We start from the raw sequence: 20,009 nt of genomic DNA on the forward strand, positions 1-20,009 counted from the left end.
TGCTTCTTGGGTTGAATTTGCTCTTAACAATTATGTCAGTGAATTTATAGAGGATTCTCCATTCTTCAAAGTCTATGGCCAACACCCTGTTTGTCTACCTTCTTCCACTCTGACCACTGAAATTCCTGAGGCTGATTTGATGCAACATTTTCAGAAGATCTGGATACAATTGCATGATAATTAGGAAAAAACTGTGATCTGATGGAAGAAATTTGCTGACTGTCATTGTAGATGTGAACCTCAGTTTCAGGATGGTGATAATTTCTTGTTATCTACATCTATGGCTCCCCTGTGCTAAGCTTGGCCCTAAGTACCTAGGCTCATACCCCATTAATGAAAAAATCAATCCAGTAACCATGTGCCCTCAGCTTCCCAATTCTTTTAAGATACCAGTCATTTCACAGCTTCTTGTTGAAACAAACTATGCCAGATCCTTTCAATAGGCAAGGAACGCTTTCAGATCCAGTTCTAGTTGATAGTCAGCCTGAATTCGAAGTTGAGGAGATTCTGGACTCTAGAGACTCTGCTTGAACCATTGGAAGGGGTATAGCCCTGAAGAAAGATCTTGGATTGATGCATTTGACCTCCATGCGCTTTGTCTTTTGAAGACATTTCTTGCAAATAACACAATGGGCCCTCTGGAGGCCATCCTTGAAGAGGGGCAGGGTTGATTTGTGAGAATCCATTGCTAATTTAACCTATGCCCTGTAGGTGGCATTGTGAGCTGCTTGGATTAACTATCCAGTCCTCCCAGCTATATGCGCTTCACTTCCACCCAGCAGCCATTTTATTTCCTGCCTAGACATGAATTTATACTTAGGCTTTTCATCAGTAGTTGCCAGAGCTTGGTCCTATTTCCTGGTCCTCATACTATGGCTTCAAACTTGTTGCCTGAATTCAAAAGACTTCTCTGGTTTCTGCCTTCAGCAATCCTGCTTGACCTCTTTTACGTTCCTGGTTTCCTGGTGTGCTCCAGCTTCCCACTGTGTTCCAGGCTCCTCGTTCCTTGTTTGTGGGGGCTACCTGCGTTCCTCATGCTTCACTGGCCACCAGTTCCTGAGGACTCAACCCGAGGTGAAGATGGTTGGCCTCCAAGGATGGCCTGCAGAGGCAGCAAACACTCAGCTACTCTGTTTTCTCTATCATCTGCTTGAACTTACTTCTCCAGATGTGAGACCACTCATTCCTGAACCCACAGATGATAGATGTCACACAAAAAACATGTTTTGTGAGCAATAAAGATGATTTGTGCACATAATACATTCTCTATGAATAAAACATGTTTTTGTGCACATTGTTTGGTCAGTGTGCTTATTTTAACTCCTGATGCTTTTGCATACAATTAATTAACTCATTTTTCAGTGCATGAGGAAAGAAAATGTGCGCTAAAATTTAGCTCACATTTTTTTCTCACATTTTATTACTTAAGCCCCATAATGTATAACTCAGCCAAGCCAATGCCACAGCTACATTTCTTCTGATAGAAGCAATTATCTTTAGGGAAGATTAATAGCTCACTTCCGTTCAGCCTTTCAGTGTGTCCCTTCTCGCACCACCAACTTCAGTTGTTTCAATTTGACCTTTATTACTCTCTACCCTCACAATGGTTCTACCAAAAGTATGAAATTAGTACAAGGCCCTGTGCCTACTTCCAGGAGCAAAGGTTCCTGCCTGATATCTGAAGCTCTCGTCTTGCTGCTCCTCTGATTAATACTGACACCACCCAGTAACCCATCCCATCTCATCCAGTGCTGACTGGGGGTAAACATGCCACTCAGTGGAACAGGGAGAGTAGTAAGCCCATGTGCTGTTTCTACCACAAACACTGTGCCCCAGGAATAACATGAAAGAAAAACCAGCAATAGAGTTCCAAAATATGAGAAGAGAAATGCAGGCGTAAATCTTCACACATGTAACTAAATCACCAAGAAGACTTCCTCTGTTTGCCAAGGGGTTTCCCCATCCCCAATCCTGTGCTAGAGGCAAACTCCTTGAAAACTGGCAAGGCGAGATGGAGTTAGCTCCAACACTACTGCGGTGCAGCTGCGGCTGCCGCCCTGTTGAATGTCTACATGACCACATTTGCATTGCTGGCACCCATAGGCAGCAGGGGGAGGGGTAAAGGGGGTGGCAAACACCCACTCCCCTCTCCCAAGATACCGGGGGGGGTTTCAACTGCCAGCTGCTTACTTAATGCGGCATTGTCCTGATGGCAGCAGCAACCTACAAGAATTTCAGCACTGGGCCTGTAACCCATGGCCACACACGCTAGGCCCTGCCCCCTCTTCCCACACGAGCTTCCTGTTACTATGGAAATCCATGCAGGCAGGGCCTGTGCTGAATTTCTTGTAAGTTGCTGCTGCCACCATCGTGCAGGATCTGAACATCACCGCTGTAGATTTGTGACTGGGAGGCAGGTCCCAATAGAGCAGGGCAACAGCGGCAACACTCCGACGCCTTCCTAAATTTGACACTGGAGGCAGCTGCCTAGGGTGTCTATGCCTAAATTTTGGCCTGCACGTCTCACTAGCTGTGGTCCCACATTCGGCACACGAGGGAGATGGGCAATAAATGCAGACTGGCCACACACACACTGGACCCTTCCAGAATGTGAATGTTAATTACCTGCAGTTCCAATCAGAGCATCGAAACGATGGGCCAGCAACAGCGAACGGGCGACTGTTTGTGCCCAACTGTTCGTGCCCAGCCCACGTATACCGGCGGCCTCTGACTAAAGTGGAGCACCATACTTTCTCCCCGCATCCTGAGTGATGAGGAATGAAGGTGGCTACAGTGTAAAAAAATTCCCCCCCTCTCATGTTCCTGTGAGTATGTGTGACAGGTGGTGGCATTGTGCTGCTGCATCCTGCGCTGCTGTCTGGCTGTTGCTGCCTTCCCAGCACACAGGTTAGTGTGAGATGTTAGCGCCTCTGGCTGCTTGCCCGGGCCGTCTCCCACTTCCACTTCTGCAGAGCACTGCTGACAGTACACCCCGTACTTTCCACCTCTTTATCCACTATATAAACAATGACTGCAGGGATTTAATTTCTTTGTTTTTAAACTATTGATTGGTTGTCAGGATTGCCTTACAGTGTGCCATATGGAGTATTTTTTATTTTTTTATTACTATATTCCAGTGGAAATTGTTCTTCTAAATGACCCCTCTTAATTTTTTTTTTTAATTTATGACACTATGACTTCTTTTTCATCTCTCTTATTTATGGAGAAGAATAAAACTCTCTCGGGGATAATATTCAGTCACTGACTGGATTGCAAAGTTAGCCAGATAAACTTATCCGGCTAACTTTGGAGGGATATTCAGTAGTGCAGCTGCACTACTGAAGATAGCTGGCTATCTTAAACATAACCAGATAAGTTTATCTGGCTATCTTTAGAACTACTTTACAACATGACTAGAGTTAGGCAGATAATTTATCTAGCTAATTCTGAATATCAAGCCCTGTCTGTAATCTGGTTAAATTTTAGCCGTATAATGAGTTATCCACCTAAACTTTGGCCAGATAAGTGAGGGAAATATTAAAAAGCCAGCATTTAGCTGGATAATTTGTGAGTTATCTGGCTAATGCCCATAAAATATTGACTCCTTGATATCTTCTGGTTGACTCTGATGTGAAATACGTTTAATGGGAATTCCTGCCAAATTTATGCAGACTTGCAAAATAATTGTATAAAATAGATTTCTTATAAGTGCAATAGATGAGGTAAAACCAGTGTAACCCTGCTTCCGGTGGCTCAGTTTGTGTCAAGGTCTCATACTCAGTATCGGGGTTAAGTTACAGTCTAAAATCTTCAGTCTTCTTAAACCCCATATAGTGGATTCCATATAGGGTGGGAGGTTATCCTCCATGCCCTGGACATTCTGTGTGTCTATCTCCAAGTGAACAAGAATCAGAAGGACACATGAATGGTGTTCCAGCATATTCTTTACTAAAGCACAGATTCAATACAGATATTCTGGCACAATATACACATTCTCCTTGGTGAAACATAGTCAATAAATAAATACTTCAGACAACTGTGTAATCCCTCCTTTCTGTTACTGGAGTCCCAGCATATTGCTCTCTTGAAAATAGGGATTCCCAGGATACTATACACGGATGCTCCTTCCAATTTAGAGTTCCCTCTTGGGTACCTGAATTTTCCTGATGCTCTGATCTTATGCTTTCTTCTACTTGCATTACTTTTTTTTTAGTTTCTCTACTTGCACTGGATAGGTGCCTTCCTTACTCTCCTCTTTATGCTGGACAGGTATCTGCTGTGGATAAATATCCTGAGGATGCCATTTCTTCTTTTCCCCTCTAGCTGTAATGGGAAGTAGACAGGTCCTCTCCTCAACAAACACTTCAGTCGGAAAGACACTGTTTCTCTCTCTCCAAAGGGGAACCATGTGGAAAGACTTCAGTCCCCTTAACAAAAATAGGAAAGAAAGAGTGAAAAAAAGGCCCTTTCAAATGACGTTCTAAAATGAAGACTCTTCCCCTTGAAAAGATAACTCCATTAGAACATAAGAAAATGCCATGCTGGGTCAGACCAAGGGTCCATCAAACCCAGCATCCTGTTTCCAACAGTGGCCAATCCAGGCCATAAGAACCTGGCAAGTACCCAAACACTAAGAAGATCCCATGCTACTGATGCAATTAATAGCAGTGGCTATTCCCTAAGAATAATTGATTAGTAGCGATTAATGGACTTCTCCTCCAAGAACTTATGCAAACCTTTTTTGAACCCAGCTACACTAACTGCACTAACCACATCCTCTGGCAACAAATTCCAGAGCTTTATTGGGCATTGAGTGAGAAAGAACATAAGAAATTTGCCATGCTGGGTCAGACCAAGGGTCCATCGAGCCCGGCATCCTGTTTCCAACAGAGGCCAAAACCAGGCTACAAGAACCTGGCAATTACCCAAACACTAAGAAGATCCCATGCTACTGATGCAATTAATAGCAGTGGCTATTCCCTAAGTAAATTGATTAATAGCCGTAATGGACTTCTCCTCCAAGAACTTATCCAAACCTTTTTTGAACCCAGCTACACTAACTGCACTAACCACATCCTCTGGCAACAAATTCCAGAGCTTTATTGTGCGTTGAGTGAAAAAGAATTTTCTCCGATTAGTCTTAAATGTGCTACTTGCTAACTTCATGGAATGCCCCCTAGTCCTTCTATTATTCGAAAGTGTAAATAACTGATTCACATCTACTCATTCAAGACCCCTCATGATCTTAAAGACTTCTATCATATCCCCCCTCAGCCGTCTCTTCTCCAAGCTGAACAGCCCTAACCTCTTCAACCTTTCCTCATAGGGAGCTGTTCCATCCCCGTATCATTTGGTTGCCCTTCTCTGTACCTTCTGCATCACAACTATATCTTTTTTTTAGATGCGGCGACCAGGCTATTGTACACAGTAGAGATGTGAATCGGCAACTGGAATCGGTTCCGGTTTCGGATTTGTGGACTATCAGGAAATTGTTTTTCCCACGGTCCAATCATTTTTTTTGTATTGGTTGCGCCGAGCTGATAACCCAAAAACACAGCCCAACCCTTTAAAATTAGTTCTTTAGTATCCCTCCACCCTCCGGACCCCTCCAACCCCCCCCCAAAAATTTTTTTAAGTATCTGGTGGTCCAGTGGGGGTCCCGGGAGCGTTCTCCAGTTCTGAGGCCGTCGGATGCCAGTAAACAAAATGGCACTGGTGGCCCTTTGCCCTTAGCATGTGACAGGGTATTCGTGCCATTCGCCGGCCCCTGTCACATGGTAGGAGCAATGGACGGCCGGCATCATCTTTAAAAATGGCGCGGGCGATTCACATCCCTAGTACACAATATTCATGTGCAGTCGCACATGGAGTGATATAGAGGCATTATGACTGTTTTCTGTTTTATTAACCATTCCCTTCCTAATAATTCCTAACATTCTGTTTGCTTTTTTGACTGCTGCAGCATACTGAGCCAACGATTTTAAAGTATTATCCACTATGATGCCTAGATCTTTTTCCTGGGTGGTAGCTCCTAATTTGGAACCTAACATCGTGTAACTACAGCAAGGGTTATTTTTCTCTCTTTGCAACACCTTGCACTTGTCCACATTAAATTTCATCTGCCATTTGGATGCCCAGTCTTCCAGACTTGCAAGGCCCTCCTGTAATGTATCATAATCCGCTTGTGATTTAACTACTCTGAATAATTTTGTATCATCCACTAATTTGATAACCTCACTCGTCGTATTCCTTTCCAGATCATTTATATTTATATTGAAAAGCACCGGTCAAGTACAGATCCCTGAGGCACTCCACTGTTTACCCTTTTCCACTGAGAAAATTGACCATTTAATTCTACTCTCTGTTTCCTGTCTTTTAACCAGTTTGTAATCCACGAAAGGACATCACCTCCTATCCCATGACTTTTTAGTTTTCTTAGAAGCCTCTCATGAGGGACTTTGTCAAACGCCTTCTGAAAATCCAAATACACTACATCTACCGGTTCACCTTTATCCACATGTTTATTAACGCCTTCAAAAAAATGAAGCAGATTTGTTAGGCAAGACTTCCCTTGAGTAAATCCGTGTTGATTGTGTTCCATTAAACCATGTCTTTCTATATGCTTTACAATTTTGATCTTGAGAATAGTTTCCACTATTTTTCCCCGGCACTGAAGTCAGGCTCACTGGTCTATAGTTAATGGTCTATAGTCTCTCAAATCTCTAAAAATCAATATCCTACTGAACTGGGACTAAGTTTTCTCCAGAAGAAAAGAGAACTCAAAAGAATACTCCTCTCATTTAGATGTTCAACACAAAAATCCACAACTACTCAAGCGGTTTCTATCTAATGTAGACATAGGAAACAACATTGCAGCAGCCTCACATGGAGGTATGCTTCCTTTCTCCTTATCTAATTGTATAACAGTCTACAAGGTCATACATTTGTAGGGATCCCAGTGGGGCCCTATACTCTTCTTCCAGTAAAAGAAATTTGAGATGCACTGTCACAAATTTACAAACATCATGTGATACAAGGCAATATTTCAAAACAGACAATAGACACAATAATAGTGCATGCATTTCATAGAGGAGCAAATAAGTCCCTACTGTAATGGGTCTAAGGTACCCATCACAGGAATTAACATTCATGGGTATGACAGCTTCTGACCTATAAAAGGAAAAATGTCAAACATCTGTAATATAAAACACAGGCTGCAGGGCATCTTTCTTAAAAGAGAAACCTATTAAAGAAAAGTCTTTTGTAAAAAACATTCTGGTAGGCAGATTCCATATTATCAAGGCTTTTATTTCTGCCAGTACTTGTTGGTACTGAGTACTGACTCCTTTTTTCCCCCTACATCTGTCCCCGGGAAATTAGAGGAATGGAGGGGCTAGATTAGGAAGCTGAGTATCTCTTCTCTGCTCTGATTTGTCTTTTTCAACCTCACCCCCTCACCTCCTGCTCCCTGCAACCTCCTGGGAGGGGAGTAAGCAGAGGGCTGTTCTCTGCTGAACAGGATCTGGGGCACAATCCCTGTGCTTCCACATCATAGGATGGCAAGAGAAGGTTTATGCCCCAATCCTGTTGACTAGTATACCAATTCTCACTTAACAGAGAGCAGCACCAGAGCCGTAGCTAGCCTAAGGCCGATACGGCCATAGTCATAGGTGCCAACCACCATGGACAGTGTGGTTTACAAGTTGCCTCCCCTTCTCCCAATAAAACTTTGGTTCTCAAGAGCTCTGCCGCAGCTGGGAGAAGATGAACTGCTCTGCCTGCTCATGGTGTCCCCCCTCCCCTCAGCATCCTTCTTGAAGAGGGAGGCAGGAAATTGCGATTGGAACAAAAATACAAACGCTGCTGTTCACCCAAGGCGGCCTGCGCAGGACACGCCTCCCTCCACAATCAGTTGTGTGCCTCTCCCATAGCCCGACCGGGTGTGCATATTGTGCATTTGCATGGAGCGGCATACCCAGGGAGGCCAGGGCCAGGGGCAGCAGGAGATGCCAGGGCCACCGGCGGAGCCTAAATGCCAGCGGCTAAAGAAAGAGAGAGTGCGAGCCTCCTGCTATTTTTGGGCCGTACAGCCCACCGATCTTCCTACTTGGGGGGGGGGGGGAGCAGAAACTATGCGCGGGATGCGTGCATGCATGCCCATACCTGGAGAGACCCGAAGACAGCAGGAGGCCCGCGGGGCCATGATGGAGCTCATCCCGTCACGGCCCGAAGATAGCACAGGATGCCCAGTGTTACGGATTTGATAGTGGAACCAATGTAGAGAACCACCTTACCTTATTCTGTGAGATGATCAGGGTTGTCTGAGAGGCAGTCTGGTTGGGACAGGCAGCTGGCAAGAGTTCCAGAGCAAACAGATCCAATGGCAGGCAGTACAGCAAGGCAGGTCCAAGAGACAGTCCGGGTCGGGGCAGGCAGCTGGCAAGAGTTCCAGAAAAAACAGATCCGAAGGCAGGCAGCGAGACAAGGCGGGTCCAAGGAGCAATCCAGGTCAAGACAAACAGCAGACAAGAATGCAGGCAGGAACCACCAAAGCTTCAGCACAAGCAAGCCTGTAGCCAAGGCGACGCTTTGCTGGAAAGCTCCCTTTAAATAAAGTATTTTCCCGCGCTACCGGGAAACTTCCGGCTGGGCTGCTAACGACAAAGAGGGGGCGGAGTCATGCCCGAGGCATGCAGTGCTGCGCTGAACCGAGCGATGCCGTCGAGCTGTATACCATGGGAGCCTGCTGGAGCCTTGCTGAATGGTAACACCTGGGGGACCATAGTGGAGCTCATCCCACCATGGCCCAGTGATAACAGCAGACCATGTGTGTGTGTTGCATGTGCCGGCCATGGCAGGCCCGCGGACAGGCCCTCTTACCACCGTTTGCCTGCTCCAGTGCCTGGTTCAGCTTCCCTTGCAGCCAGGAGCCGTCTCCTCCGACTCTGGGCCGCTCCCCGTGCTCCCAGCTCCGCGGCAGGCCTCCCCACATGGTCCGCAGGGAGACCCCTGCATCTCCCTAGGGGCCGCGGATGATGATGTCACTGGGTCCCAGTATATAAGGCCGGGCCAAGCCAGTGCTTCCCTGCCTTGGCAACAGGTCTCCACACTAGTCATGTGCTAGTTGCTTCTTCCTGCGATACCTTCATGTTCCTGGTTCCTGATTCATCTCCGTTCCTGATCCTGGTACCTGTTCCTGCTCCTGTGTTCCGTGTCTACCCTGTTTGTTGCTACTGACTGACTCCTGGATCTGACCACTGCTTTGCCTGACCACGCTACTGATTGTCTCCTGGATCCGACCTCTGCTTCGCCTGACCACGCTACTGATTGTCTCCTGGATCTGACCATTGCTTTGCCTGACTAAGCTACTGACTGTCTTCTGGTTTGACCTCTGCCTTGCCTGACTATTCTCTTGCTGACTTCTGATTTTGACCCACACTCATCTTGCCACTCTTCCTTGCCTGCCGCCTGCCCTGACTTCAGCCTGCTCTACAACGCTCCTTTCTAATTCACTCTGGACTTGGCCTTTCAGGCTTCGGCCTGTTCTTACTTGGGCGCCCCCTGTCTGCCTTCTGTTCTCTTTGGCGTCTGGGTCTCTGGGACTCCGCCTCGTCCAGATCAGACCATCAACTCTTACCTCTGCTGACTCCTGGCTGACCTCCTCGTCGTCCCTCAGAAGACCTCAGACGGAGACCCACCTATGTCCAGCTGGCCCTGGTACTGAAGGGCTCAACCTGTGGGGAACAAGGGCTGGTATTGGCGAAGCTCCAGCTGGCCTCCGTCAGTCAGCCAGCTCCACCTGCTAATAGTGGGGACCTGTAGGGCTTGCTTGGCCCAAGGGTCCACCTCCTGCACAACAGATTGCCAAGGCCATGGACTCGGCAGAGCCGTCTGCCCTCCAGGCCATTCCCGGACTGGCTTCCAAGATGCAAGAGCAACAGCGGTTTCTCGAGGCATTGGCCTCCTCCATCGAGCGTCCCCACGCCCAGCTTGATGCCCAATCAGTTCACCCAGTTCCAGTACCAGCTCCAACCAGCCAACAGCCATCTCCCTTGCCTTCCAGGGCTCTACTGGCCCTACCAGCTCCGCCTCGTTTCAATGGGGACTCTAAGCTCTGCAGAGGATTTATCAACCAATGCTACATACAATTTGCTCTGCAGCCATCCATCTTCCAAGATGAACTCACGAAGGTTACCTTCATCTTGTCTCGACTAGAGGGTAAGGCGTTGGCATGGGCTTCGCCCCTATGGAAGCATTCGGACTCGCTCCTACAAGAGCTATCTCACTTTGTGGTTGTCTTTGATGATCCTGGATGGCAGGCTATGGCAAGCACCAATCTTCTTCGATTGCGGCAAGGTCAACGGTCCCTGTATGATTACACTATAGAATTCTGGACTCTTGCTACAGAGTTATCCTGGCAAGAAGACTCCTTCCAAGCTATCTACCTGGACAGGCTATCCTCTCAGCTCAAAGACGAACTGGCGGCCAGTGAGCTCCCATCCTCTCTTGAGGACTTTATTGACTGTTATGGTTTAGCGGTGTTTGGGTGGATTCTTGGGTACTGTGGGGAGCCACAGTACTGGGTTAGACTCAGGATGCACAAACACAGAATTAGATCTTTTATTGTACAGCTTGATGTATACCACCAGAGGTGGCAGTAGTGAGGTAGTTCAGATGTAGCAGTCTTGGGACCCTCGGCAGAGGGAACCCTTCTCACCCCGTTGGTAAAGGGGAATTCCGGTGTAGGTTTCCCAGCAAGGCAATGCTGTAGATGAGACAGACTGAGAGTTAGATTACTCACTAGAAGGTAGCTGTAGGTAGGTGATTCCACCAGCCTGAAGTAGATGGTACTGGCACCAAGGCAGGGAGAGCAGGCCCTCAAGGAGCGAGTACCTGATCCCTGTAAGGCACCTGAAATAAAGCAGAGGGCCTCCAAGGAGCGGGTACCCAGGTTAGTCAATACCCCAAAGGGCAGAGAGAGAGCTTCCAGTGGCAGCACGGAAGCGGCAGAGTAGCTTAGACCGGCGAGACCAATCTGAGTCCAGTCCTTGCTAACTCAATTAGCTAGCAAGTGAGTACAGGCTATATACCCGGATGGTGTGATGTCATTTGAGGGAGACGCCCCCAAGGTTCGCGCCAATGCTGGAATAAAGACGTGGGTAGCGCGTGCGCACCCTAGTAGTCCCTTGGGAGGAACATGGCGGGAGGCAGTACCATAGCCGTTTCGGGGACGCCGGAGAGGGCGGCTTGCAGACGTGGCGGTAGCCATTTTCCCAAGGTAAGCAGGAGGAGCCATGAACAAGGTGAGGCATATGGGGCGAAGCCGTCTGAGACCGACGGACGCAACATCGGCTTAACAGGCCGTATCGACCATCGCCTCCAAGAGCATCATCGTGAGGCTCGAACACCCAGAAGACCCACTTTGGAACACTCCCGCTCACCACCTATCTTGGGTCCCACTGCTGGCGGAAACCCACCTATCTCTAAAGCGGAAGAGCCCATGCAGTTGGGCCGTGGGTGTTTGTCCCCGGAGGAGCACCTCCGGTGGAGGCAGTCAGGCCTATACCTATATTATAGAGCTCCGGGTCATCATCTCCAGACTTGTCCAGTCCGATCGGGAAACTTCCAGGCCTATGTTCAGTAGAGGTCCTGAACTTGGGCGCTACTTTACCAGCCCCCCAGTTGTCTCTTCCAGTTACTTTAATCTGGGACTCCCGTTCCTTTCCAGTCCTTGCTCTAATAGATTCTGGAGCAGGAGGACATTTTATTCTCAAGGACCTAGTTCAACTTCTGGGTATTTCTACTCGCTCCTTGGAAACCTCTTTGTGTATCGCCTCCATTTACAGCAAGCTGTTGCCTGGCCGAATTTCTTTGATAACTGAGCCAGTCCGCCTTCTCACCAGTGCTCTCCATGAAGAAGAGGTGGAACTCCTCATATTAGAAAAATCTATTCACTCGGTGGTTCTAGGGTTACCTTGGCTCCAGCATCACTCCCCCCAGTTTAATTGGGGAACACTCCAGCTCACGGAATGGAAGCCAGCTTGTTATCAGACCTGTCTGAAAAAGGTGGTACCGCCCCCTGCAGTCTATCTGGCGACTGCTTCCTCTGGCATTCCTGTTCCTTACACAGATTTTGAGGACATCTTCTCAAAACAGAAGGCTGATATCCTTCGTAAGTTCAATTGCCCATCAAACCTTTTACCAGGTGTTACACTCTCACTACTCGGTAGGGATATGCATTCATTTCAAATTAATTTTAAAAATGCAATGAATAAGGGCAATTCATTTCATTTGGAGACCCCGAAACGAATCGTGGGCCCCCCAAATGAAACAAACCATATCCATTGCATTTGTTTGAAAAGAATGCATCGGGACTAAGTATAGGCTTGAAGTCGAGGCATAGGCCAATGCCCAAAGCAGGGGCATGGCCTATGCCCTAGTGTGATTCCGGCACCTCAGCCTAAGCCTAGGCCCGAAGCCAGGGCCTTCCCTAGGGCATAGACCAAGGCACAAAGAAGAGGTCACGGCCTTCGCCCAAGCACGATGCTGGGGTCTCAGCCTAGGCCCAGCCCAATGCCAAGGTCTCAGCCGAGACCCAAAAAAGGCCTTACCTGATCCATCAGGTATCCGATGGCAAGATCGGGCTTCAGCCTGGACCAAGGCCCAATGCTGCAACCCAACTGGGAGGCTGGGACCCAACACCTAGGCCTTGGCCTAGGCTAGAGCCTGGACCCAGGCCCAGACTCAGGCCTGGACCCATGCCTGATGCCATGAACCAGCCTGCAGGCCAGGTTCCAACACCTAGGCTTTGGCCTAGGTCAGAACCCTGGCCTGATGCTGCAACCCAGCCTGGAGGCTGGGTTCCAATGCCAGGGCCTCGGTCTGGACCCAGAGCCAATGCTACAACACCAAGGCCTCAGCCTGTTTCTTGGCCCAATGCCAGGGCCTAGCCTGGAGGCCAGGTCCCACCGCCTGAACCTTTGCCTCAGCCAAGATCAAGGCCCAGAGCCCAGGCTTCACAGCTGCTCCCGCATCACCCTCTTCTTTTCTTCTGACGCCATCTGCTGGGGTTGCACCTCTGGGCCAGGTCGCAGCATCCGGCCCAGGCCAAGGCCCAGGCATCAGCACCTGGCCAGTGGGCTGGGTTGTGGCGTCGGGAATGGGTCCAGACCAAGGCCCCGGTATCAGGACCTGGCCTGTGTCTGGGCTTTAGCCTAGGCCCAGGCCAAGGTTGCAGCGACATACAGCTCCCTCGGATTATGCAAGGGCGAGGCTTCAGCTGGGGCCTAGGTCTTGCCAGCGGATCCCCTCCAGTCCAGGTAAGTGGGGGCTGGGGGGAATCTTTTCCCCAGCAATTTTCTGGGTGGGCAGATGGGAGGCCCCATCAGGCCTTGTTTTTATTTTTGGCTGTTTTGGGGTTTGTTTTTAATTGTTTGATTTGTTTTTTTCTCATGAATGAAACGAATCAAACATTACACGAACCAAAATTCATAGGGAAAAAACTCCCAAAATGAACCAAAATGAAAATGAATCTTTTTCTCCTACACATCCCTACAGTACTCTGTACTGTTGGAATACTTCTCACCATTCTTTTGCTGTCATACAAACCAAGTTGCTTCAATACAATTAACAGCAATACTTAATAGCAGAAATCTCTTTTTTGCAAGTTGAAAAGAATGAGTCTATCACATTACTACTCCAAAAAATAATATTCTTTTTTTGTCTTCTCTTCTTTGCTATTGAAGAGAATGCAATATTCACATGAATACTCTGTAATAATAGTCTTTTCCTGCAATAGTGAGAACAATATGTCCCCTCTAATTGAAACCATAACAAACAATATAAACATGGATATCCCGGCAATAATTCTAGGAGACTTCAACCTGCATGTTGACAAAAATCCTCCATCATCCTCCAGTGAACTCCTACTGGACACCATGGCAGCAATTGACTTCAGACAAACAGTAAACACTCCCACTCAAAGATCAGGCCATACCCTCGACCTAATATTTCTCAATGAGAAAATCTCTAACAAACAACCACCCACAGCCTCCACTATTCCGTGGTCGGAGCACAAACTCATAAAAACTAAAATACATCTGCAAAACACCTGCATCCTCTTAAACAATCCCAATAAACTTATTGAATTTAACAAACCATGCCCCATGGATGAAATAATTGAAGTTTTGCCTGATGCACTGAAATCTTTAAACAAAACCGACATAAACTCTGCCATTAACTCCTGGATCAACATCACCTCAGAGATAGCGGCAATTAAATGCCCAGTCATTAAGAAGGAAATCAAAGCTTTTACAAACCATAACGCTCCCTGGTACACCCCAGAATTAAGAAGAATTAAATGCACACTAAGATCAGCAGAAAAAAATTGGAAAAGAAATCCAACTCCCTACCTTAAGGACAAATTCAGAACCATTCTTTACATCTTCAAAACAGATATCGAAAGAGCAAAATGAGATTTCTACGCCAAAAAAATACACGACTACCAATTCAATCCCAGAATTCTTTTCGCCTACGTCAAAGACCTCATACAACCCAATCAAAACTCACCACTTCATACTAACCAAGCAAAAACATGCGAAGAACTTGCCCAATTTTTCAGAGACAAGGCACTAAACTTATCCACAAAGAATACAACCCCAAATGAGGAAAAATAAAACTTCCAACCAAAACACATGCCAAATGGACCTGCTTCGAAAATGTAGCCTCAACAGAGATTGAAGTAATCATCCATAAAATGAACCCTACCGCACATTCCCTCGACGCCATTCCGATCAAAATTCTGAAACATACATCCAACATCATTGCCAGACCCATAGCTGACATAATTAATCTGTCATTAGACCAAGATATCTTCCCAGAAAAGCTGAAATGTGCCGTCGTCAAACCAATCATTAAAAAACCACAACTAGACAAATCCAACCCTGCCAACTTCAAACCAATCTCGAATCTTCCATTCATAGCCAAAATCCTAGAAAAAGTGGTTAATCGATAGCTATCTGAACACCTGGAAAACCACAATTTATTTATTTATTGTTTTTGTTATACCGAGTTTCATGATAGGCATCACATCAACCTGGTTTACAAATAACAAGGAGTGTAAAGCATAACGTAACGTAAAAAACAATATTTTCAATAAGAACCTTGAACTTTAAATACAGTGAATCAGAAAAAGGGAGAGGGAAAGTTACAAAAAACAAGGAAAATAAACTTGGGATGGAAGGGGAGAAATTGAACAGCACAATATTTACATTTCAGCCTATTGATACATTAGAATAGCAAGTGAAAAAATAAGACTATGAAACGGTACATAGGTAATCAAATGAATAAATATGACACAGTTGTGAATGGTAATAGTATGATAAATATTCAGCAGGAATTAGTGAGAGAGGGTTTGAGGTTGGTTGATTCGTGTTTACATTCCATTATTGCATACGAGTTAGTGCTAGTGAGAGGAGGTTTTATTCAAGGCTTGGAAATGCTTTTTTTGAAAAGCCAAGTTTTTAGTCTTTTCCTAAATGTTAAAGAGCATGGCTCTTGTCTCAAATCAGGTGGGATCGAGTTCCAGAGAAGCTGGACCTGCTGATGAGAAGGCTCTGAGACTCAAGGATTTATGTTGGTAGGTTTTGGCCTTTGGAATTTGGAGTGACTCTTTGTAGTGTTCCCTGATAGGCCTGGCGGAGGTGAATTTTTTAAGTGGTATTTGTAGGTCGAGTTGCGTGTGTTGGTTGATAGTTTTGTAAATGATGTTAATGGTTTTGTACATGATTCTATAGTGGATCGGAAGCCAATGGAGGTTTTTGAGAATAGGTGAAATGTGGTCAATTTTCCTGGAATTTGTAAGGACTCTGGCTGCAGAGTTCTGAACCATTTGTAAAGGTTTGGTGTAAGAAGCTGGGAGGCCTAATAGTAATGAGTTGCAATAATCTAGTTTGGAAAAGATTATTGCTTGCAAGATTGTTCTGAAGTCCTGAGTGTGAAACAGCAGTTTTATTCTTTTCAGGATATGTAATTTGTAGAAGCAATCTTTGGTGGTTTGGTTAATGAATGTTTTGAGGTTGAGACGATTGTCTAGGATGGCTCCTAAGTCTCTTACGTGGGTTGTTTGAAGGAGTGTGGGTGGTTTAGGAAGTGTGTTATTGTTTTCCGGTGATATGAGCAGGAATTCTGTTTTCGAAGCATTGAGTACAAGGTTTAGACTGTTGAGGAGAAGTTTAATTTCTAATAGGCAACTGTCCCAGTATTCCATTGTTTTTGAGATTGATTCTTTTATAGGGATTACGATCTGTACGTCGTCTGCAAAAAGGAAATGTTTCAGGCTTAATTTTGTAAGTATACTACTCCCTGCACAACATGGCTTTAGGAAGTTCCTCGGCACAGAAACCCTTCTTCTCTCCCTCTTGGATACAATACTCAGAGGACTAAACAATAGCAAATCCTACCTCCTGATCCTACTGGACATCTCCACGGCATTCGGCACCATCAGCCATAAAAGTCTGTTGAACAGACTAAGTGAAATCAGACTAAGTGACACCACAATCAACTGGTTTAATTCTTACCTATCAAACAGGTCATATAAAGAAAGAATAAACCTCACATAATCCAAGCAAATACCCCTACCACATGGCATTCCACAAGGCTCATCCTTATCTTCCACACTATTCAACATATACATGTTACCCCTCTGTAATCTACTGTCTGAATTAGGTCTTTATCACTATGCCTACGCCGATGACGTACAAATTCTACTCCCCATAAAAGACACACTTGAGAGCACTCTAAATCATTGGGACACCTACTTATCAACAATAAAGCAACTTTTATCACGAATGTCTCTCACACTAAACCACAACAAAAATGAAATACTATATATATGTAATAAACTCACATCATCACTTAGCCCAGATTTTATAACATGCCTAACTAAAAATCAAATTGTTCTCACTGCAAAAGACCTAGGAATCTTCCTAGACAGTGAACTAAGCTTCAAAAAATACATAAACACCATATTAAAGGACGGTTACTACAAACTTCAAGTACTAAAAAGCTAAAACCACTCCTCTACAACCAGGATTTTCGAACAGTGCTCCAGTCAACACTCTTCCCGAAACTAGACTACTGCAATGCAGTTCAACTGGGCCTTCCAGCATCCACATTAAAACCAATGCAACTACTTCAGAACGCAGCAGCCAGAATGCTCACAAACAGCAAAAAATCAGACTACATAACCCCAATCCTTAAAGACTTACACTGGCTACTCATCCCATACAGAATCCAATACAAAATATTGACTCTCATCCACAAAACACTTTATAACCAAAATATAGATTGGTTCAACACTGAATTACAATTTCAGACACCTAAAAGGAGTTTACATTCCTCAAACACTGGACTTCTTCAAACCCCCTCTCCAAAATCTATAAATCTTAATGCAGTCAGGGAACGCGCCCTCTCTATGGCAGGACCCATATTATGGAACAAACTACCAACCGAGCTAAGAAAGGAACCCGTAATACAAACCTTTAAAAAAAACCTTAAACCTTAAGACATGGCTTTTCCAAAAAGCATTTCTCTAAAACTGACTATCACTGCAACAGCCACCATCCCCAAAGCTGTAAACCAAGTCTCTAAGTTATTCTCTAAGTACATAGTTACCTAATGATATTAATACTGTTTATACTGTTACTAAGTTATTCTGTAAAAAATAAGATGCCTATGCCTTATTTGTTCAAATCATTTGCTGTAAACCGATGTGATATCTTGGATCGAATGTCAGTTTATTAAAATAAATAAATAAATAGTAAAAAGAATAAAACCTGAAATGGCTAAGGCAGTCATGAGGGGGCAGATTACAGGGTATGTAGCTCATAAAGGAAGATTTTGAATCACAAAATATTAAATTTAGGGAAAGAATTATAGAAGCTTAAGAGATCCTCATTGGTTACAAAATCCCCTATTGAGCAGGAGAAATCTAAACAAGTACAACAAACTTTAAATTATCTTTTTGTTCCATAAGTTCCTTTAAACATAAACTTTATCTGTATTGGAATAAAGCAGAGAAGATGTTAGCAAACTTCTTTAGGGGTCAAAGATCTTCAAATTTTATTCCCTCTTCCTATGACAGTAGTGGAAAATTCTGGACACTTTCTCATGATATTAGCAGAATATTTAGAGACATTTATACCATTTTATACAATAGCTCTGATTTGCAACCAGAGAAGTGTGAAGAATTTTTATGGGACATTCAATTGCTAACAATGCCTGCTCAATCAGTTCAGAAATTAAATGCTTCTATTATGGAGTCAAGGGTCTGCAGAGCACCAGGACTGGATGGTTTGGATGCTGGGTTCTTTAAAAATTTAATAGATCATGTAGAGAAAGATCTTTGTGCATTGTTTAATATGTTGCCCACCTGCTCATATCTTCCTTCTGCTTTGGGTGACACAATCATTACGATGATCCACAAGAGTGGGAAGCTATTGGCCTATATTACTTTTTAATATTAATATTAAGCTTTATGCTAAACTTTTAACAAATAGGCTGAAATATATTGTCTCATCTCTGATATCAAAAAATCAGGAAGCCTTTTTATGGGGAAGACAATCCTCTATGAACCTTATAAAGGTCTTTTTCACATTAGAAGCATGTCATCAAGTAGCAGTAAAAGATCCTCTGTTGAATGGGTGGTGATGCGGAAAAGGCATTCGATAGGTCTTGGCAATTCTTAAAATCAGTCTTACCTAGATTTGGTTTTCAAGAAAGAATATTGGACGCTATTAATATTTTATAACTAACTCCACTGCCAGAGTCTTGACCAATGGATATCTCTCAGTTATCTCTTGTCATGGGGTACCAGACAAGGTTGCCCCTTGTCTCCTTTACATTTTATTTTATCATTGGAACCACTGATACATTTGCTTAATGTTACCAAGAGAGTTCATGGTATTCCAATTGGTAAGGGGATGATGAAAACTTTATTTTTTGCAGATGATTTCTTATTATTGTTATCACATTCTCACACTTCATTTTCTCTGGCCCTGAATATTATATCTCAGTATGGTCAAATATCTGGCTTTAAGCTCGACTTAGATATAACTGAAATGATGGACATACTAGACACTTTGAGAGTGAATTGGTTACATTTTCTTTTACAATGGCTGTTGAAATCTGTGGGAGGGAGCGCTAGGGACTGCTTCCGATTCCGGGGAGATGTGTGCCCTTGGACCACTATGCGAATGCAGAGAGGAGCTCCGTGGAAGCACCGTGGCAGGCAAGACGTGTCCAAGCATGGGAGGAACAGACTGACCATCACCTTAACCTCCGCCGAACCTGCACGCACCGGTAGAGACCCAGCAATACAATGCTGGTCTCTGGGGTAGCCCTTCGGCCACTCAATAGCCCTTTCAGACCTGCCACTAGGTAGCAGCAGATGCGGCAGGACAGACAGAGGTCGAGGGCAGGCAATGTTACTGGAGCTTGGAACAAGACGAGACCTTGGCCTTGGACTAGGCTGAAGACTTGAACAAGACGAGGAAGCTCAGAGGCTCAGACAAGTCAAAGACATGTGGAGCTTGGGAATCAGACAAGATGAAGAAACTTGGAGATTCAGACAAGATGAGGACGCTTGGTACTTGGAGACTCAGACAAGACGAGGACTCTTGGAGATTCAGACAAGACGAGGACCCTTGGTACTTGGAGACTCAGACGAAGACGCTTGGTACTTGGAAGTCTCAGATGAGATGAGGACGCTTGATACTTGGAAGCTCAGATGAAACGAGGACAAGAGGTAACTTGGAGCTCGGGCTAGACAAGAACATGAGGAAACTTGGAACTCTGGCTAGATGAGGACATGAGGAAACTTGGAACATGGAACTCTGAACTTGGAACTCAGATGAAACAAGGACAAAGGTAGCTTGGAACTCAGACGAGATGAAGACATGAAGTGGCTTGGAACTCAGATGAGACAAAGACATGAGTTGACTTGGAACTCA

This window comes from Rhinatrema bivittatum, chromosome 2 (genome assembly GCF_901001135.1).
Source record: "Rhinatrema bivittatum chromosome 2, aRhiBiv1.1, whole genome shotgun sequence".
In the NCBI taxonomy this organism is placed as follows: domain Eukaryota; kingdom Metazoa; phylum Chordata; class Amphibia; order Gymnophiona; family Rhinatrematidae; genus Rhinatrema; species Rhinatrema bivittatum.